Genomic DNA, 20732 nt, shown 5'->3' on the forward strand with positions numbered 1-20732 from the left:
CCAATGTGTGGCCACTAGAAAGCGAAAGGAGCACCCGCCCATCTTAGCTCTTCTGATGGTCGGAATGCTGACCTGACCCGTCCCACTTGATCTCAAACAGCGAATGGGAACATGTGGGGTAAGAAGGTCATGCATATAGGAGGGCCCCTTCTTCTGCAAAATGTGGAGGCTAACACACATAGCTTTAAAAAGAACACGTTCTCTCACCGGGAGCCAATGAAGGGAAGCCAGGGCCTTGTTGGATGAGGCTCCCCTCAGGAGCATTAGAACGAGACACATGCTGCAGCATTCTGGATGCATTGTAGTCTCTGAACATCTAATATTTGCTCCTAGGTAAAGAACATTCCCGTACTCCAAACGAGATGGCACAAGGGCATGGACCATCGTTTTCCTTGCTGACACAGGGAGTACATCTAAGGTCTTCCGGAGGCTACGCAGAACCTCAAAACCATTTCCCGTGCTTCGCCTGGAAGATGGAATTATACAATCGATAAACTCCAACAAGTGTTTGAATGAGCTGTATAAGGGGATAAATGTGTTTCCTGATACTTTGATGTATATACATACAGGTACTGATTTGAAAATTAATAACAATTTAACAACAAGCATTTGTCATGCAATAGGTCTTGCATTTACGCGAGTTTAAGCTACTGGCATTGTAAATAACAATGCGTTTTATCTATGTATTAAAACCAAAACATAAATGAAAGGCATTGTCATTTACAATGCCAATAGCTCAAACGCGGGTACATGCTAGACCTATTGTATTGCAAATGCAGGGCATCATAGAAAACGGGAGGGTGGGACGGGGAGGGAGAAGGCACGGACAGAGGGCGAGACGGGGAGGGAGAAGGCATGGACAATGGGCGGGGGTAAACAAGGCACGACAACGGGAGAGAGGGGGGTAAAGAAGGCAGCAAAGCACGAAGTGCGTGCAGTAAGAGGAACTGAGTAAAGAAAATAGTGCTCACAGTCTAAATACCACGTACCGTGTAACTACCGAAGTAAAGGGGCCAGTCGCCATGGGAGGTGACATATGAAGAGGAAGTGGTACTAAGGAGGGACTAACAAGGCTATTTTGGGATCAGAAACCAGCATTTAGGACAGACAATGGCACAAGCCAATGGCAAGTATGGGAGTTGAGTTGGGGGTGCTTCTATTCGCTACTCTACCACATCAAGCCTTGCAGAGCAGCACTTGCGCGCTGGCTCTAGGTTCGACCTAAAAAAGGCTGGGCATTGTCATTCTACTGAGTACAGATTCCTCGCCATTGATCTGGAAATTGGTGGTGCTGGGATATGGGGAAGAGTCAGAGTTATGAGTTTGTTAAAAAAGTGCATTATTCGGAAGAGACTCTTAAATCTATTAACGCATGTAGAGGTCTGAGGTGGACTGGAGAAAAATCATGTAGTGGTCTGAGGTGGACTGGAGAAAACAGAAGAAGAAGTATGTACAGAGCACATATTTTTTAAATGCTGAGTGAAAATATGAGGGGCCAGATGTACTAAACATTTTTGCAGTCGCAAACTCTCCAATTCACAAAATGAGAGGATTCGCCATGACTGAAACATTATTTTATATGTACCAAACCCATCTTAGGAGACAGTAAAGGTTTACCCACTACTAAAATCGGTTTAAAAATAGACACTGAATTGCAATTTGTAAGGAACATGTAGCAAATGTTCCTTCCAAATTGCAATTTGGCATCCTACATATCAATACTTTGATGAGTTATCAACCCCTTCCTCTCTGCAAATTGTTATTGCAGCCAATAGGAGGGAGTATAAATTTGCGAACTACCTAGTATTTATTACGAAGGTCATTCCATGCACCCTCCAACTGTTATATTATGAACCAAACTATAAGTACATAGGTTGGTTCACACAATAATTTAGTGATCACAAAAAGTTGTCAAACACATTGCACCACATTTTTAGCCCATATGGCCCGAGATCCCTATGTTACTTCAAGGATTTCTAACATAGTGTAGAAGTGAATCCCGGCACCCTTTTGTAACAGTTTTTGGTATCCTGATAAACTTGAAATACAACAAAGACTACAAAATGTTCAGATTAAAACAATGAAATTCAGTTAAATAATTTAACTTAAATGAACAAAAACTTTAGGAATAGTTTATTAAATTTGTAGGTAAAGCGCACAATGAACTTCATTTAACTGTATATAATGTTCCACACACTTTCGTAAACATATTTAAAAGAGAACTGGTACAAAACCATAACATTTAGATTTTGATACTAATCTTTCAGGTGAAGTTCACAATGAAAAGTGAAAAAAGATAGTTTACATCATCACACTGCATGACATACTGCATATTTATGACATCACCAATTATATTTCCTACTGTTAAGGTGCAGATCTTCAGACTATCGTCCCACAATCATTCTATGGCATCGTCGGCCACCGGCTGCCTCCGCAGGCTCATGGTGTTCTTGACTCTCTCTTTTTTTTTTGTTTAAATTTGTTTTATTGATTTTAGCAAAAGACAAGTACATTTTATTTCCTGTAAGCTCCCACAAGAGTACATTAAGGACAGAAAGTAGTGCCCGGCTTTTAGGAATGCGATAACATTGTACGTGTGAGGCCATTGGTGCGATAAATGTCCATGAGTGCCCTCTTGGTTTTGGCGCACATCTCTTTATTTGTGTCATTCGTGAGTACAAACAGTTACAACAAAAACTCCTCCACCCTAAACCCCTACCCCCCCCCCCCCCCACCTCAACCAGTGTGCCTTGATCTGTGCCTGTATAAGACAAGGTTTGCAGGAGGCTCATGAAGGCTACATTCCAGACTCGGCTGCAAATTGATGTGCCTCGGTGAGGCGTAACAGGCGAAGGTATTTTGGGCATGGTATTTCGTTAAATTCCTGCGATAGGAGGGCTGGGATCGGCTGCCAGACTGTATGGAAGGAGGCCGTGGACTGTGTGAGTGTGGCTTGGATGCACTCCATACCCAGCGTGTACCAAAGTTTGTGTAACCAAACAGTGTGTGTATGCCGTGTAGTTGTGCCCCGGAGAGATAGGATATGCTGAGCCGCCTGCATTGCTAGGCCGATCTGCCATCCTCTAGAGGATTTCAGAGGGAATGTGAGCGTGTTCGGGAGCCCCAATAGTGTATATGCTGGGAATCATGGAATTTCGGTGTCAAAATAAGCGTCTATGTCGTTGAGGACTGACGTCCAATAGGCCGTGACCTCCCTGCAGTCCCAGAGAAGATGCGTCAAGGTGCCTTCCTCGCCACACCCTCTCCAACAAGTCGGGCTCCAGGACGGGTTACCTTTATGCAGTGTAACCGGGGTCAGATACCAGTAAGTCGCCAGTTTCACAGCCTTCTCTTTGCCTGCTGTGTTCCTGGCTGTGTGGTGGGCTCTGTAGTATATAGAGTGTGATTCCTGGGTCGTGAGCTGTCGCCCCAGTTCCGCCTCCCAGCGTCGCTGGCCGGCGGAGCGGTGGGTCTCGGGAGGTGGGGAGATCATTTTATAGAGGTCAGTGATTAATTTGCGATCTGAGTCTTTGGTGACGAGCCATTTTTCTAAAAGTGGTCAGTTTCCTGACTACTAGAGGGGTGATGTCAGGATATGATAGCCAGTGATGGATTTAAAAGTATTGGAAACGTTGTGGGGCTGCGATATCATAGAGTTGCGGTAGTGCGGTGAACGGTATAAATCCCTCTAAGTCAAAGAGATGACCCAACGACCTGCAAATGGACACGCGCCATTGTGGAAACGTGTGCATCCACCCCTGGGTCAAAATCAGGGTTGTCAAACAGAGGCTTGAGCGGTGACGGAAAGGTAGTGAGCTCTCTTTTAGTTGCCACTGAATCCATACGCGTAGCACCGTGCGGGTCTAGAGCGAGTTCTGAACATAGCTGGGCCTGTGCGTGTGGTGGAGAAAGGGTATTTTCCAGAGCGAAGTCTGTGCCATTGCCCTGTCATGAAAGAGCCATCTCTTTTCAGACTCAGGCCTGTACCATTCAACAAGGTACCTCAATTGTGCCGCCTGAAATTACTGCTGTAGATAAGGGATCCTCAGGCCCCCCTCATCTGGCCCCTGAAAGGACAAACTCCGGCGCATCCGCGGCCTCTGCCCCGCCGAGATAAAGTGTTGTATTGCCTCCTGAATGGTCTTGATGGTCACTGTGGGGGGCATCGCCGGGATAGTCTCAAAAATGTAAAGCAGCCTGGGAAGTGCAAACATCTTTACCGCGGCAATGCACCCCAGTAGGGAGAGCGGTTGTTTCCGTCACCCTCTGAGGTCCTCTAGGAGTTGGCCCTGGAGTAATTCAGAGTGACCGTTTGATCCGTAGACCGGGTGAGGACGATTCCCAAGTATGGGAGCTGCGTTTGAACCAGTAATCCCCCGCCGTACAAGGTGGGCTCACGTGCGGTATGAGAGTTGCAGCCGAGTGGGAGGATCATCTTAAGTCCTGACTCACGACCAAAAGCCTCCACTTCATCTAAGAAGGCTGGCACTGATCACGCAGGGTCCTCCAGTGCTGCCAAGATGTCGTCGGCATAGAGGCTGATTGAGTGTGGCTCTCCTCCAAAGGTGGTGCCGCGGATATTCGGGTTGTCCCTCACCCTTTGCGTGAGTGGTTCTACATAGAGCGCAAGGAGAAGGGGTGAGAGCGGGCACCCTTACCTAGTGCCCCGCTGGATTTCAAATGGTTTTGAGCCTAACCCGTTAATGCGGATCCGTGCCTAAGGCCGATGATAACAGCTAGCAACCCATGCTCTAAAGCGTTCCCCAATGCCGAAGTGCACCAGAATCTTTTCGAGAAAGCTCCAATCCACCCTGTCATGCGCTTTCTCAGCGTCTAGACAGGAGAACGGAATCTGACTGCCCGAAGTGGGTTTTATCGATTAAGTGGAGAATACGCTTAGTGTTGTCGCTACATTGTCTACCTGGGATAAAACCCGATTGATCCGGTTCTATAATACCCGGTAGCCGTGGTCCAAGTCTAGAGGCGAGGATCCCCGTAAAGAGTTTGAGGTTGAGATTCAGTAAAGAAATCAGCCGGCAGGCCGCGTAATTAGTGCCATCTTAGTCCGGTTTAGGCAACACAATAATGTCGGCTTCCAGTATATCAGGAGGAATAGAGCCTGGCTCTTGAAATGAGTTAAAAAATTTGGTTAGTAATGGCGCGATTAATTGGCAAAAAACTTTATAAAAACCAGCGGAGAAGCCATCTGGGCCTGGTGATTACAGGGGATGGAGGTGCGAAATTATGCTGATCACCTCCTCAATCCTGATTGGTGCGTCCAACGACATCGCACCTTCCACGTTGAGAGCCGTAGTGGCTACTCCACTCTGGTATGCCTCTGCTTCACTATCAAGATGAGGGTCTGCGCTATAGAGGGATGCATAAAGTTCCCGAAAAGCCTCTGAAATCTGAGCCTCGTCGTGTATCAACTCCCCGTGAGCGTCGTGTAGGGTCGCAATTTTGGAACGGTGGACCTTGGCTCGATGCGCGCTCGCCAGGAGGCCCCCCGTTTTGTCTCCACCCACATAGTACGTGTGACGCAGCCTGAGTGCCCCGTACTCGGTCCTGTCCACATCTAGACCCACCAGCTTGGCTGTAGCCGTTTTCAGCTGTTTCCAAATTCTCTGAGCCCCTGTACGACTGTGTTGTAGAATTCTTGAAGGAAAACACTTAAATCCAAGTAGAATAAAATCCAGATTTAATGAAGTGAGCACAGTACTGCAATTACAGCTGCTGCTGCAGAAGTCCAAAGCAAGAACGATCAAAACCACCATTCTAAGTGATGTAACAATAACAGCAATGCATGTGCCACAATTGAAAATACACTATACACTTAAAGGGGCAATGAAGAGTTAAAAGGGCAACATTAATGAATGTAACACATTTTCCCCCTTTAGAAATATTAAGAAGGAATCATAGAACATTTAAGATACACGTCGTACATTCCAAACTTGTCCAAACTTGTCCATCTTGGGTAACTACACTATTACGATTGACTCTAACAATTTTAACTGGTCTGCTGAACTTTGTTTCATTTTTGAGCAGGACCCCAGGTTTGCGTATTCTAACTAATTCTCCTATCACAAATTAAGGCACCTAACATTCATGCAAAGATCATGGAAATGTTTACTCCTCTGCTGTTTCTGTTCAACTCTTTAAGCTGTGTCTTTTTTTTTTACATCAGAAGTTTGAATTTTTACACTTTTCTTAAACCACCAAGGGCACAATTTAGACACTGGATCTCTACCTTTAAGCAAACTGAAAGGTGAAATTTCAGTTGTTGAATGGGGAATTATACGGTACAACCATAATTTTTCTCTTAATTTATCTTTCCATTCTGTACCAAACTTTCGTGCCCAAAGAATATCTTCCTTGAGAACCCTATTGAACCTTTCCACTTGACCATTCCCTTGAGGTTCATAAAGGGAAGGGGCTTTGTTCTAACATCTCGAAGGATTTAAATTGTACACCATTGTCTGAAATTATGACTTAAGGACTAACCTCCCTGGCAAAGACTTTCTTTAAAAATAAGATAACACTACTAGTGGTAACACGAGGTACCAACTTTACCTCTGGCCACTTAGAGTGATAGTCCACCATGACAATGGCAAACCTACAATCCTGAGGTAAAAAGTTAAAAGGTCCAGCAATGTCCAACCCAACCTTCTGCCAAGGATTATCCGGCCACTTAACAGGAACAAGAGGAGCTGGATTACACTTGAGAGATTCTTCACTATGCATACATTCTGGACATTCTCTTACCATTTTATCCACATTCCCGTCTAATCTAGGCCACCAAAAGGTTGATCTAATGAGTCTTTTCATTGATGACATTCCCAAATGACTTTCATGACTCATAGCCAAAATAGTACTACGTAAAGAAACTGGTGCAATGTATTTTCCTGGTCTATAAATAAAGTCTCCTTCTACAACAATCTCATCAGAAACCTTCCAGCATGGGAACAACTCATCTGAAATTTCCTTCTTGGCAGGCCACCCAACATTAGCATAATTAACAATTTGCTGCAAAAGAGTATCTTCACTCATATTTTTTTTCCCACAAATCTTCTGAAATCGAACTAAATTCCTCTGATAACATTTCAAAAAAACTAGCAATGATTTCCTCTCCACAAGAAACATTGTTAACCTCACATGGAAGACGTGTTAGACAGTCTGCTGTGACATTCACCTTTCCTGGAACGTATTCAACAGAAAACGTATACTCTTGTAAGCGGGACATTAATCTGGCTATCCTTGCCGTAGCATTAAGACCACCACCAGGAGCTAAAATGTGGATCAAGGGCTTATGGTCAAAATAAACCTTGCACCCCAAATGTAATTCCTGAAATGTTCTATACCCCATACACACGCCAACAATTCTCTTTCAATGACAGCATAACGCCTCTCTGTAAGATTTAATGTGCGTGAAGCGAAAGCCATATTCCATTCATCCTTACCTGCACACTGGGACAACACACATCCCAAACCATATAAACTGGCATCCACAGTCAGCATACAAGTTTTCCCAACGCAAAAGGGTTTAAGAGAAGGAGCTGCAACCATTTCTGCTTTGATATTCACAAATGCCTTTTGTTGTTTTTCGCCCCAAGCAAATTTAACATCTTTTCTGATGAGTTCTCTTAACGGCTCCATTTTTGAAGCAAAATCTTTTATAAATGTACTATAGTATTCACAAAGACCTGAAAAGGAAAGAAGTTTCTCTTTAGTATTGGGAAGAGGTGCTTTAAGTATAGCATCAACAAGTGACTTCTTGGGAACAACTCCCTCCTTGGAGAGTGTGTGTCCTAAATACTCAACCGATTCCTGGAAAAACTTGCATTTTGTCTTCTTTAGTGTAAGACCATAGTCCTTGAGAATTCCACAGACTTTTTTAAGATGCACCGAATGTGTTGCTCCGTCTGGCGAATAAATTAAAATGCCATCTTGGAAACATTTTACACAAAACTCCATTTCCTTACACAGATGACACATTGATCTCTGGAATACAGACGCCGCAGATGCTAACCCGAAGGGCATTCTATTGAATTGAAACAAACCCAGTGGTGTGATAAAAGCAGTTAATGACCGGGAATCTTTGGCTAATTCAATTTGATGATAGGCAGACCTGAGATCCAAAGTGGAGAAAACTGTTGCCCCCCCTAACATGCTCACCACCTCATTAATGTTAGGTAATGGATGGCAGTCAATCAAAATGTTAGCATTAAGCGCACGAAGATCAACACACAGTCTCAAAGAATTGTCAGATTTACATGCCAAAACAATCGGAGCAACCCACTCTGATGACTCCATTTCTTCAATTACTCCCTCATTCAATATACCTCTCAAAAGTTTTCCTAATTCATCACGTACATTGATTGGTACAGTTTCTGTTTAACAGGAGAAGCTCCTTTTTTTAACTTAATCTCATGTGAGAAACCTTTGAGCTTCCCTAAAGTATCAGAAAACACCTCAGGAAACATGCCTTCAACGTCAACTGCATTTTTACTTCCAGATAGAACACCAACACTAACACTTTCCTCAAGCACCAAAACCGTTTTTTTGTTACGTGGATTGAGAACAATTCCCAACCTCCACTGGTCTCGCCAACCCAATACATTGACACCCTTTCTAGCAACATACACCTTAATAAAAACTATCCTTCCTTTGAATTCGACATCTGAAGCAACATAAACTGAAAGATCAATGATAAAACCATCAAAACTCTGAGCCACAATATCAGGAGGACTGAGATCCTTTACTGACATAATCTTACCATATTTTCTTCAAAATAAGCTTCCGTTATAATGGTCCATGGCGAACCCGAATCTGCCATCAGAACTAAGTTTTCATTAAGAAATTTTACAATACACTTAGGAGAACTTAAATTCTCCTCTAAAGAACACACATTAATAATGGAATCAACTATCCCTTTTTCACTCTTTTGATCTTCATCAGAGAGATTGACACATCTCACATCATTATTCCTAGAACCTACGTTTTTATGAGTATCAATAGTCCTTCTACGATCATCCTTACATGCTTTAGCAAAATGTCCAATCCTACCACATTTGATACACTCGTTTCCTATAGCAGGACAATATTTGAACGAGGCCACATGGTTAGTACTAAGCCTGGGCGGCCAGCTACGCTCCGTGCACGGAGTGCCGCCTCCTACGCATTTTGCGTAGCCGGCGTAGCCAGGCGGCACTACGCGCGCTCCGCAGACGGAGCGTAGCCGGCCGCCACCCGCCTCCCTCCCGCCCTCCCTAAATACATAAATAAATGTATAAAAAGCTTTTTAAAACACTTACCTTGTCTGCCGCGTCCCCGGGGCTCCCTCTCGCCGTCCCGCGATGCGCGCCGCCATTTCGGACCCTAATGCGCATGCGCGGGCGGCCGCGCATGCGCATTTCTCGTGAGGAATGCGCATGCGCGGCCGCCCGCGCATGCGCATTAGGATCCGATTCGGTGGCGGCGCGAACGGCGGGACGGCGAGAGGGAGCCCCGGGGACGCGGCAGACAAAGTAAGTGTTTTTAAAAGCTTTTTATACATTTATTTATGTATTTAGGGAGGGCGGGAGGGAGGCGGGCGGCGCGGAGTGGGGCTACGCGGAGTGCGCGGGTGGGCGTAGTTGTGCGCCCACTTTGCGTAGCTCCGCGGAGCCCCACTCCGCACACTACGCCTAGGGTTAGTTAGTACTACTACACCTAAAACAAACAATATTTCTGGTCTCTCTATTGTTTAGAGGAGTTATCTTAGTAAACACATTCCTTACAGTACAAACTTCATCAATGCATTTACTACTGTCACCTTTAGCATTCACATCATCAATGGTTTTCCTCCACTTATCATTTTGTTCAAAGGCTTTTGCTATAGCAATCGTGTCATTTAAGTTAGGATTACCTAAAATCCATAGCTGTTCTTGTTTTTTTTTACTCTTTACATTAACAATAATCTGATCTCTAATCATTTCATGGGCTAGACTGCCAAAATTGCAAGAGATTACGAGACCTCTAAGAGCAGTCAAAAAATCATCAAATGTCTCACCATCTCTCTGAGCCCTAGTATAAAATTTATATCTGTTGGGAGCAATGCTCGTTGTAGGTTTGAAGCGAGTCTCCATTCTCATGAGAGCCTCATCAAATGTACCAAAATCATCAGACGCAACAGGTAAGGTTCTAAAAACAGCTTGGCCTTCTGAGCCTAAACAATGTAACAAAATACTATGTTTTCTTTCATTACCCATCCTCTCCCCATCAATAGCTTTCAAATAAGTCAAAAATTCTTCCTTCCATCTTGCCCAAGGAATGGGAGGTTCACCTTTGGACTGTAAGAATTTTGTCGGTGGATCAAATTGCATGGTTGCAATTATAAATGAGTGGAATGGAAAATGGAAGGAAAGATATTAATTATACAAATACACTAAATATCTTGCCTTATGCTAGCAGGTTCAAAATATGTTTTGCTAATTCAAATCAGCACAGATATCTCAATGCCCCAGGATTTAAGAAGTATACAGAAATGAATATTGGAATGTATACAAGCAGGCAATGCGTGTAGTAACAAAAACTAGCATGTGCTAGAGAAGGAAAAAAAAAACTTAAAATGCAACACTATAATGTCCTTCCATAAATTATAAAATAAATACATATAACGAAACTGGTTGTTAAAAATAAAAAAAACCTATGGTATATGTAAAACTCACCAATTCTATAAATGTAAATGCGTTCCCGTAGGATTTATAGGTATTGTAGAGATTACCAACAGAATGTGAAGATCAAGTTCTGTTGTGCGTATCGACGATGTAATAAAGATATGCACAAAACATCCGAAGAATGTTATGATGCTAAATTATGGCTGTGCACATCAGCGATGTCGTGTAGAAATGGACGATGTGTGCATTGTGGTTCCAAAATGCTGTTGTGCACATCGGTGAAGTAAAGTACGAGGACGTCCGTGATCCGAATGCGCTAATATGGATTGCGGTAAAGATTAACCATGGAAACCAAAAACAAAATGGCTTCCAACATGATGACGCTAACGACGTCAAGACTGTAAGCACAATGTTAGTCCGTTTTCACGGTCGATCCTCTCAAACTCCGGAATTCCACTGTTCATTCACCAAGCTCTCCGTTCTAGCTATCACAGCGTATGGCACGTTCCAACAGCGCGGACCTCGAGGCAGGTAACGAACAAATGTTGAAAGATGGAGATTTAAAAGAAATGTTGAAATAGTGCAAAAATCGATAATAAATGTCAATACACAGGCAGAATAACGTTCCTAAAATCCAGGAACAGACACAGTGACGCCAATTTCAATCCCAAAGTAAGTAGTACCGCTCTTGTGCTCAGAAAGTAGCAGGCACTGGGTCACCGTCGCCAAAATGTAGAATTCTTGAAGGAAAACACTTGAATCCAAGTAGAATAAAATCCAGATTTAATGAAGTGAGCACAGTACAGCAATTACAGCTGCTGCTGCAGAAGTCCAAAGCAAGAATGATCAAATCCACCATTCTAAGTGATGTAACAATAACAGCAATGCATCTGCCACAATTGAAAATACACTATACACTTAAATGGGCAATGAATAGTTAAACGGGCAACATAAATGAATGTAACATGCGTACCCTCTCCAGTTCGGTCACTTTGGCTGTTAGCGAGTCCCGTTTGTCTTTACGTTCTTTGATTTCCGCTGCGGAGATTGCTATAAGATCTCCCCTCACCACCGCTTTCAAGGCCCCCCAGATAGCTGACGCAGGTGTATCTGGCTGATCGTTGAATTTAAGGTAGTCAGTGATGCGCTTGTGTATTTGTTGGACTATCTCCTTCCGCTGCAGTAGGGCCTCCCTCAACCTCCATCTACCCTGCAGTGTCCTGGTGCGGGGAACCTTTATCGTTATTTCCACCACGTCGTGATCTGAAATGGCTGCCGGGGTGATGTCTACCTCCTCCACCTTTGCCACCAGCTCTGAGGATCCTAAGAAGTGGTCCAATTTAGCATACGTGTGATGTACGTGTGAGTAAAATGTGTATTGTGAATTCCCAGGGTGCTTGGCTCGCCATAAGTCCACCAATCCCATCTGAGTCCTACAAAAGGGGGTGGTGATGGACGGAGCATCTGAACCAATCAAACACTCACACTCAGTCAACAGATCTGGGTTTAATCCATCACCGTTCTTTAGCCCACTCTGCCACCCCAGTTCAGACATGGCCATATGCAAATCAGTCTGACCCTGTGCCTCATGGGAACAGTCCAGCCCGAACTGCCAAGCCATGCCTTCCCTGGACCGGAAACAAGCTTCCTAGGACCGGTTTCTGGCATTTCAGCCGTCTTCAGCCAGGCTTGCTTGAATCCAGTGGCAAAATGAGCGAGGAACTCACGTCTGAGTGTAATAAATGAGCCACTCTTGTGATTTTGGCACCCTATGATGACCCTTGCCACGACCATTTTAAGTGATTTTATTGTATTCCTTAATGTAGGATGGTCCTGCATTTGCCTGTTTCTCTTCTGTTCTGTAATCTTGCTGTCTTTCAGTGGGAGCTGTTACTGAGTGGAACAGTCTTGCCAAGAGCAGAGCGTGTGGGATGTGCATTTGAAGGCGTGCAGTTGTGATTGTATTGTGCATTGGTGATAATTATGAGTTCTTACTATTGGCTTTGACCATTCTGTTTTCTGACTGTACTTTGCTTTATGGCAGTGCTGACTATTGCCTTTGACATGCTCTCATGTCATCTTGCTTTTCAATTCCATCATGCTTTGGGCCTTTCTGTCTGGCACGGGGCTGCAGATCTGAATGTTTTGCTTTCACTTGTTTTCTGCACTCTGTGTGCTAGTAGAAACCAGTTCTTGTTAGATAAATGTGCTCACTCTATGCCGGAGTCATACCAAAGGCCTGATCAACCCGCGGAGTGACCTTGGTACGAAGTGGTACAGGAATTTCCTGAGAACGAGGGGGTGTGGTTTGCTAGAAGCTTCGTTATGTTTGGATTTGTATTAAAAAGGGGGAGTTTCCACTGGTCTGGTGGAAGTTGGCAGTGGAAGTTTTGGGAGTTTGGATTCCGAGTGAGGGAAGACGTGTCTATCTCGGATTGAACCCGGATTGCTGAGCTCTGATCCCCGGCTGTGTGAAGACTTCCCCCGGCCAGAAGTGGGCAGTGTATGCATCAGGTGATGTATTGAGTTTTCTGTGATCGTTTGAGGTGTTTCTTTGTGGTATGGGAGGTGCACATCCAGAGTGATCCTCTATATCTTTCTTATCTCTTGCAGGACGTCCAGTGTATTTTATCTTACTTCAGTTATAGCTTGTGTATACATCAGTATTATAGTTTGTTCAGTTATTGATTCATGCCTTTAGATTATACGTTTGCTACATATATTTCAATCTAATGCATTTGGTATCTGAGACAGCCTTTGTTTAGAGAGTATTATGTAATAAACCTCAAGCCTTATTCTAAAAGTAATAGTCTTTGCATTTTGTTCAATAAAACTCCTTTTCCAAAGGTGCTGTTTGTTTTGTGTTGCAGTCTTGTTGTGCCAGGGGTGGTAAGACATGCTTAAAAGTATATATTATTCAAAGGTATAATGATATATTTGCCTCCCAGGTGGGAGTGTAGTGATTGGGTGTGGCTTATTGGTGAGAAGCCACATTCAAAACATTTTTGGCGTAGTCGGTTGCAGGATATGAACATCAATTTAAAAGGGGAAGAAGAACAATAGTTACTTACCTGTAAACAGGTGGTTCTCCAGTATTGGTGTCTTTCATAGATTCACATGCCTGAATCATTCCCCGTCGTCGGAGTAGGAGTCTCACGGTATATAAAAAAGCAATAAAATGCCATAAAATATATAGCAAATAACAGAAATACCAAACCAGGAAGTAAGTAGCCCCAGCTACAGTAGAAAAAACTTCCATACTCGTGACTATCTAAGTCATTATGTGTTAGTCCAAACTGCAGCCAATCAGGCGACAGCACCCACCAGAATGTTCTCCCCAGAGGCTCAGGCTCTCAGATTTTCTCGCACAGGAGTGAAGTCCCATGCTATTCGAGAGAGTCTCTGGGGGAAGGCGGGCGGGTTGCATGTGAATCTATGAAAGACACCAATACTGGAGAACCACCTGTTTACAGGTAAGTAACTATTGTTCTTCTCCAGTATTAGGGGTGTCTTTCATAGATTCACATGCCTGAATCAGAATAGTAAGCAGTACTCACATTATAACGCTCGTAGACGTCAGAATATCATGTATGCATATAATTAAATATACCTATGTATATAGTATAGGAGACATGCATAACAGTAATCAACATGTTCTGAGCAAACGTCTAAAGAGCATAAATGAGGAGGTGGAAACAGAGGCTCACCTTATTTGAAAAGATTGCGAAGCACTGCTCTCCCAACCGAAGCATCTGCATCATCTGCCGAGTCCAGACAGTAGTGTCTAGTAAAGGTGTGCCTGCTAGACCACGTGGCAGCTCTGCAGATCTGTCGAAGTGGCACACCAGCAAAAAGGGCAGTGGAAGAGCTAACTGCCCTGGTTGAATGTGCTCTTGGCAAGGCTTGTAAGGGCCTACCAGCCTGTTGGTGACAAAGTCCAATCGTAGAGGAGACCCATCTAGCAATGGTCTGTTTTGAAACAGCACAACCCCGGCGTTGCCGGCCATAAGCCACGAACAGTTGGTCTGTCTTGCGGATGGCCGAAGTTCTGGAGAGATAAAATCAAAGGCATCTTCTAATGTCTAAAGAATGCAGTGCTTTCTCAGCCGTAGACTGTGGGTTAGGAAAGAATGTTTTAAGGACAACAGGTTCATTAAGATGAAAGTCCAGTGGCACTTTAGGCATGTATGTGGGATTAGTGCGCAATACCACTGAGTCCGTGGTGAATTGAAGGAAAGGTGCCTTAGATGTAAACGCCTGAATATCGCTGACCCTCCTAGCAGATGTCAAAGCCAGGAGCAACGATACTTTCCATGTCAGAAATTTCAGGTCCACCTTATGAATCGGTTCAAAGGGGTGTCGCATGAGCTGAGATAGGACGATGTTCAGATGCCATGCCGGAGGAGGTTTTCGGACCGGCGGAAACATGCGAAATAAGCCCTTGAAAAATTGTTGGATGATCCGTACAGAGAACAGGGAGTTTGATCCATCTTGGCGAAACCTAGAGATGGCTGCTAGGAAGACCTTAAGAGTAGAGTGCGCCAAACCCAGTCTGGCTAGATGCAGAAAGAAAGGAAGGATTTGTTCTGGTGTTGCTTGAATGGGATGTAAGTCATTAGCTTGGCACCATGCACAGAACCGTTTCCACTTGAGTTTGTATGTTTTGATCGTGGATGGAGCTCTGGCTTTTGCAAGCACCTCCTGACAATCTTGTGGAATGTTTAGGTGTGCAAATTCCATGTGTTGAGGAGCCAAGCTGACAATTTCAGCGAGTTCGGGTCCGGATGGTATACCCTGCCTTGCTGGGTGGATAGAAGCTGCGGAATGCGTGGTAGTGGTATAGGGTTGCATTCCGAGAGAAGGAGTAGTTCGGGGAACCAGTATTGTCTGGGCCATCGAGGAGCAATTAAGATCAACCGGCATGGCTGTTTCTTCATTTTCCTGATAACTTTCGGGATCAGAGGTATCGGTGGAAAGGCGTACGCGAATATTTGATTCCAGTTCAGCGAAAGGGCATCCCCACACGAGTCCTTGTGGGGAACCCAGCTTGCAAAGAATGGGCATTTCCGGTTCTGGAAGGTTGCAAACAAGTCCAAGTCCGGATGCCCCCACATCTGAAAGATGCGACGTAGAGATGGGAGATGAAGTTCCCACTCGTGAGTGCAGCCCCCGGACCTGCTGAGAGAGTCCGCCAATACATTCGCAATCCCCGGAACGTGGACCGCTGACAGATGAATATCGTGAGTCAAGGCCCAACTCCATATTTCTTGTGCTTGTTGAGATAGTCGGACTGATCTGGTCCCGCCCTGTTTGTTTAGATAATACATGCAGGTGGTGTTGTCTGTCCGTATCAAGACTGTGGCACCTTGCAGAGTCGCTTGAAAGGACTTCAGGGCTAAAAATATGGCGTGTAACTCTAGCCGGTTGATGTGCCATTTCATTTGGACCTGGTTCCACTTCCCGCTGACCGTCATGCCTTGGAGGTGTGCACCCCAGCCTGTCATTGATGCATCGGTCGTCACTATGAACCTGGGAACTTCCGCTAGGAAGGAGCATCCCACTTGTAAGTTGGATCGGTGGGTCCACCATGCGATCGCTTGTCGCATGCGAGGTGTAATGTGGAGGATATCCTCGAAAGATCCTGTGGCTTGGATCCATTGGCGACTGAGTTCCTCCTGTAAGGGTCTCATCCGAAGACGGCAGTTGGGAGTGAGCAGAATGCAGGAAGAAAGCATTCCGAGGAATGACTTGAATATGCGTACTGAAACGCACTTTCTTAGTGACAATGTCGTCGCGAGTCGTTGAATCTTGACTTGTCTTTCTTCTGAAATGAATACTTGGGCAAGGTTGGTGTCCAGTGTCGCTCCTAAGAAGTCCTTTCTCGTTGTAGGTGTGAGACGAGACTTCTCGAAGTTGATTGAGAAACCTAGGTTCTGCATCAGAGACAAAGTTTTTTGAACGTGATCTTGAGCCGTGTCGAAAGAACTGGCCTTGATAAGGCAGTCGTCCAGGTATGGATAAATTTGAATCGATTGCAACCGAAGATGGGCCGCTACTGGGGGCCAGCATCTTCGTAAACACTCTGGGGGCTGAACGCAGGCCAAATGGGAGGACCTTGAACTGGAAGTCCCTGCCAGCCACTCTGAACCTGAGAAACTTCCGATGCCGTGGGAAAATCGGTACGTGGAAGTATGCATCTTGAAGGTCGAGTGTTGCCAAAAACTCTCCCGCCGAAAGAAATTGGAGGATTTCCTGAAGTGTTAGCATCCTGAATGTGAGTTTCTTCAGAAACTTGTTCAATGCTCGCAAGTCGAGGATGGGGCGCCACTCTCCTGACTTCTTGCGAACAAGGAAAAATCTTGAGTAGAAGCCTCGTCCCCTCTGATGATGAGGCACTCTTTCGATTGCCCCTTTCCGGATCATGGTGTTGATCTGGACGAATAGCTCCTTGAGGTGCGCTGGATCGGGTCCTTTTGGGGGGCAATTTGGGGGGATTTTTACGAATTCTAAAATGTGTCCTCTGGCTACTACATCCAGGACCCATTTGTCTGTAGTAATTTCGGACCAATTTAAGTAGTGTTGGGATATTTGTCCTCCAATTTGGTTCGGGTTGGCACAAAGTGGTGGCAGGATGCGTGCCTCATTTCTTGTTGTCTCTTCCTCGATAATTAGATTTTCCTCGAGGTTGAGAGTAATTTCCTCTCTTTTGTCCATAGGTTTGTTGCCGGTAAGGCTGAAATCTTTGGTTTCCCTGGGTGGAGGAATAAGAGCGTTGTTGGGCGTATCCTCCTCTATTATTGAAATTCCCCCTTCCTCTTGTGCCACGAAAGGAAGATTTCCGGTATTGAAGGGTACCCAGTGAACGTGCTGTTTCAGTGTCTTTCTTTATTGCCTCCAGGGCCTCATCAACATGTTTGCCGAATAGTGACTCTCCATCAAAAGGCATGTCAATGATTCTGTTTTGAACCTCCTGCCTAAAGGAGGTTGCTCGTAACCATCCTTGCCGTCTAAGAACAGCTGCACCCGCAAGCTGTCGAAAGGCAGTGGCAGCAACGTCCACAGCAGCGTCAATCATCTCCGAGGAGACACACTCTCCTTCCTGAAGGATTTTCTTGGCCTCAGTGCGATCAGGCTCGTGGAGCTTGTCCATGTACGGTGAGATGTCCGACCACATCTGTCTATCGTATCTCCCTAAAATGGCGAGGGAGTTTGCGGCCCGGATGGTCGTGGCTGCAATGGTAGAAACCTTCTTGCCAATGGAATCAAGGCATCTCCCATCCTTGTCTGGAGGAACAGAGACCTGAGACGTAGGGTTGGAAGATCTCTTCTGCGCTGCCTGTGCCACCACAGAATCGGCTTTAGCTTGCCCGACAAGGCATGCTGGAGAAGTAGTAGGCGCCCTATATTTTTTATCTACTCTAGGGAGCACTGCTAGTAAGGAATTCGGCTTGGCCATGATCTTAAGACCCTCCTTCCAGATGAAATCTATAATTGGAATGGTCCAACTCTGCTTATGAGGGGTAGATTTAAAATCATACAAAAAGCAGTCTTCTTGTTTTGCTTCCATGGTTATCAGAAACCTCCTAGTTGCTCTATCCATGATCTTGTGAAATGAGGCAACGTCCACGGGTGGTGACTCAGAAGTAGTAGGCTCCGCCGGAGAGGGTGTGTTCGCATTGTAATCCTCATACTCCGACGATTCAGAGGCTTCATTCAGCTCTCCTTCCTCCTGATCTTCCTGTTCCGAGAGCTCCTCTTCCCTTGGCTGAGGAGATGAAACTGGTGACGTAGGCAACGTTGAGCGACTGTCCTCCAACGCATTAGTAGCCCTTGGTCGTGACCACGGAGAGAGGGAAGGCCTTCCCTGCGGCAAAGGTGTAGACATCACTGAGTCACCAGACTCAGAAGGTGGGAAACGTCTATAATAGTCACTGAGCATGTACTGCAAATTGCGGAATAAATCTTCAGGCAATTGCCTATCAGTGTCAGGTCTGTCAGCACGCGGAGCAGGCTGAACGTCCTCCATGTTATCCTCAACATCTTCCTGAACTTTAATATGGAGTTCGGATGGACTTCTAGCTGCCCCAAAATTTTCGTCTTCATAGGATCCTTCCTCATCTGAATCCAAGAGCTTGTCAGGCACCACAAGGGTAGTAGAAATAGATTCCGCAGTAGCTCTCTTTTTTAATAAAGTAGCTGTAGTCGCAGGAGATGGCAATGGAATCCCTGCTGTCTGCGCAGACCAAACCTGCAAAGTAGTGCAGCTTGAAAGAGGCGGCGTCAACGGGACGTCTGTATACTGCTGACAGTGCTGTCTCGTCGACGGAATCGTCGTCGACGGGGTCGTCGACGGGGTCGTAGACAGTAGCTTCGTCGACGAGTGCTTTGCCGTCGACGAGGATCTCTTCGTCGACGAGGTCGTCGACGGTGGTGTCGTCGTCGAGGCCGTCGACGGTGGTTTCGTCGTCGAGGCCGTCGACGGTGGCTTCGTCGTCGAGGCCGTCGACGGTGGCTTCGTCGTCGAGGCCGTCGACGGTGGCTTCGTCGTCGAAGTCGTCGACGGTGGCTTCGCCGTCGCCGTCGACGGGGGCTTCGCCGTCGTCGTCGACGGGGGCATCGTCGACGGAGTCTTCGTCGTCGACGAGGATTTTACCGTCGACGGGAGGGCCGTCGACGTCGATGTTCTCGTCGACGGTGCCAATTTCATCGTCGACGGGGATCTCAAAGATGAAGATGACAAAATCGTCGACGGTACCTTGGCCATCGTCGTCGGGGCAACTGTCGACGACGAGATAGGCCTAATCTGGACATGAACCAGTGTAGGCGAAGAAGCTGAAGACATGACAAGTGTAGGCTTCGGTGAGGAGAAAGTCATAGTGCAGGTGGTAGAAGTGGCCACATGAGAAGAAACACAGTCCTTCCTTGACGTTGAAATTGTCAATAATGGCAACTGAGGAGGCACAGATTTAGAAGATTTCTTAGGCACTGTCTTAGTCCCAGACTTCTTAGAGGGCGTAGAATCCCCTTTGGAAAGTGGGATAACTTTACTTGAAGAACTAGGCCCAGGAGCATCCTGAGAAGATTTAGACTTCTTAACCACCTTCGCCCTCAGAGATGAAACATCAGTTTCAGCCTTCCTCTTAGTTGAAAGAAATGAAGAGCCGGAACCACAACTTCCTACCTCAGAGACAGGGTCATCCTTGTTCTTTAGTCTATTGAGCCACAATAGAAGGCGCCCTTCTCTATCCTTGATGGTCTTGGAGGGGAAAGTCCGGCAGATCTTGCACTCCTTCACCTCATGATCAGGATAAAGACAATACAAACATTTCTTGTGGGGGTCCTCTTTGAAAAGTCTTGGCTTCCCACAAGAGTCACAGGCTCTAAACAGGGATTTAGATGAAGACATCTGTGAAAGTTGAAGAAATTAGTGATATAGAAGAAAAAACTGAGCAGAGCTCAGGGAGACTCCCTTCACACAACGTGCGGTAGAAAATCTGAGAGCCTGAGCCTCTGGGGAGAACATTCTGGTGGGTGCTGTCGCCTGATTGGCTGCAGTTTGGACTAACACATAATGACTTAGATAGTCACGAGTATGGAAGTTTTTTCTACTGTAGCTGGGGCTACTTACTTCCTGGTTTGGTATTTCTGTTATTTGCTATATATTTTATGGCATTTTATTGCTTTTTTATATACCGTGAGACTCCTACTCCGACGACGGGGAATGATTCAGGCATGTGAATCTATGAAAGACACCCCTAATACTGGAGAAATATGTTTTCTAGAAATTGACAGCGGACTCCCAGATACCAATTGATATATGTATATATTTGAATGGGAGGTAGCCCATGTGGTGTGCTAGCCCGTGAGTGAGCTAATTGTGCTGAGTTGAGTGAGAATTGGAGTGTGTGTTTAAGTGCATTTTGTAAAAACTGCTTATGAATAATTTGCTACGGTAGGCAGAAAGGGCTGGATCCCTTTCAAGTGTTTGAGAAATGTATACAAAACATATTTAGCTGCAGTGTGAATTTGAGACATGAGAGACATGATTTGTGGAGCCAAAAATACCTCTGCAATGTT

At 45.4% G+C, this 20732-nt stretch overlaps 1 protein-coding gene across 5 annotated transcripts in view; it reads right to left on the bottom strand.

Annotated features, from left to right (window-relative positions):
• YTHDC2 (YTH N6-methyladenosine RNA binding protein C2) overlaps nt 1-20732 on the bottom strand; it is a 1035502-nt gene that overhangs the window by 792073 nt on the left and 222697 nt on the right. The window lies entirely within an intron of this gene.

Source organism: Lissotriton helveticus, chromosome 2_1, assembly GCF_964261635.1.
Source record: "Lissotriton helveticus chromosome 2_1, aLisHel1.1, whole genome shotgun sequence".
In the NCBI taxonomy this organism is placed as follows: domain Eukaryota; kingdom Metazoa; phylum Chordata; class Amphibia; order Caudata; family Salamandridae; genus Lissotriton; species Lissotriton helveticus.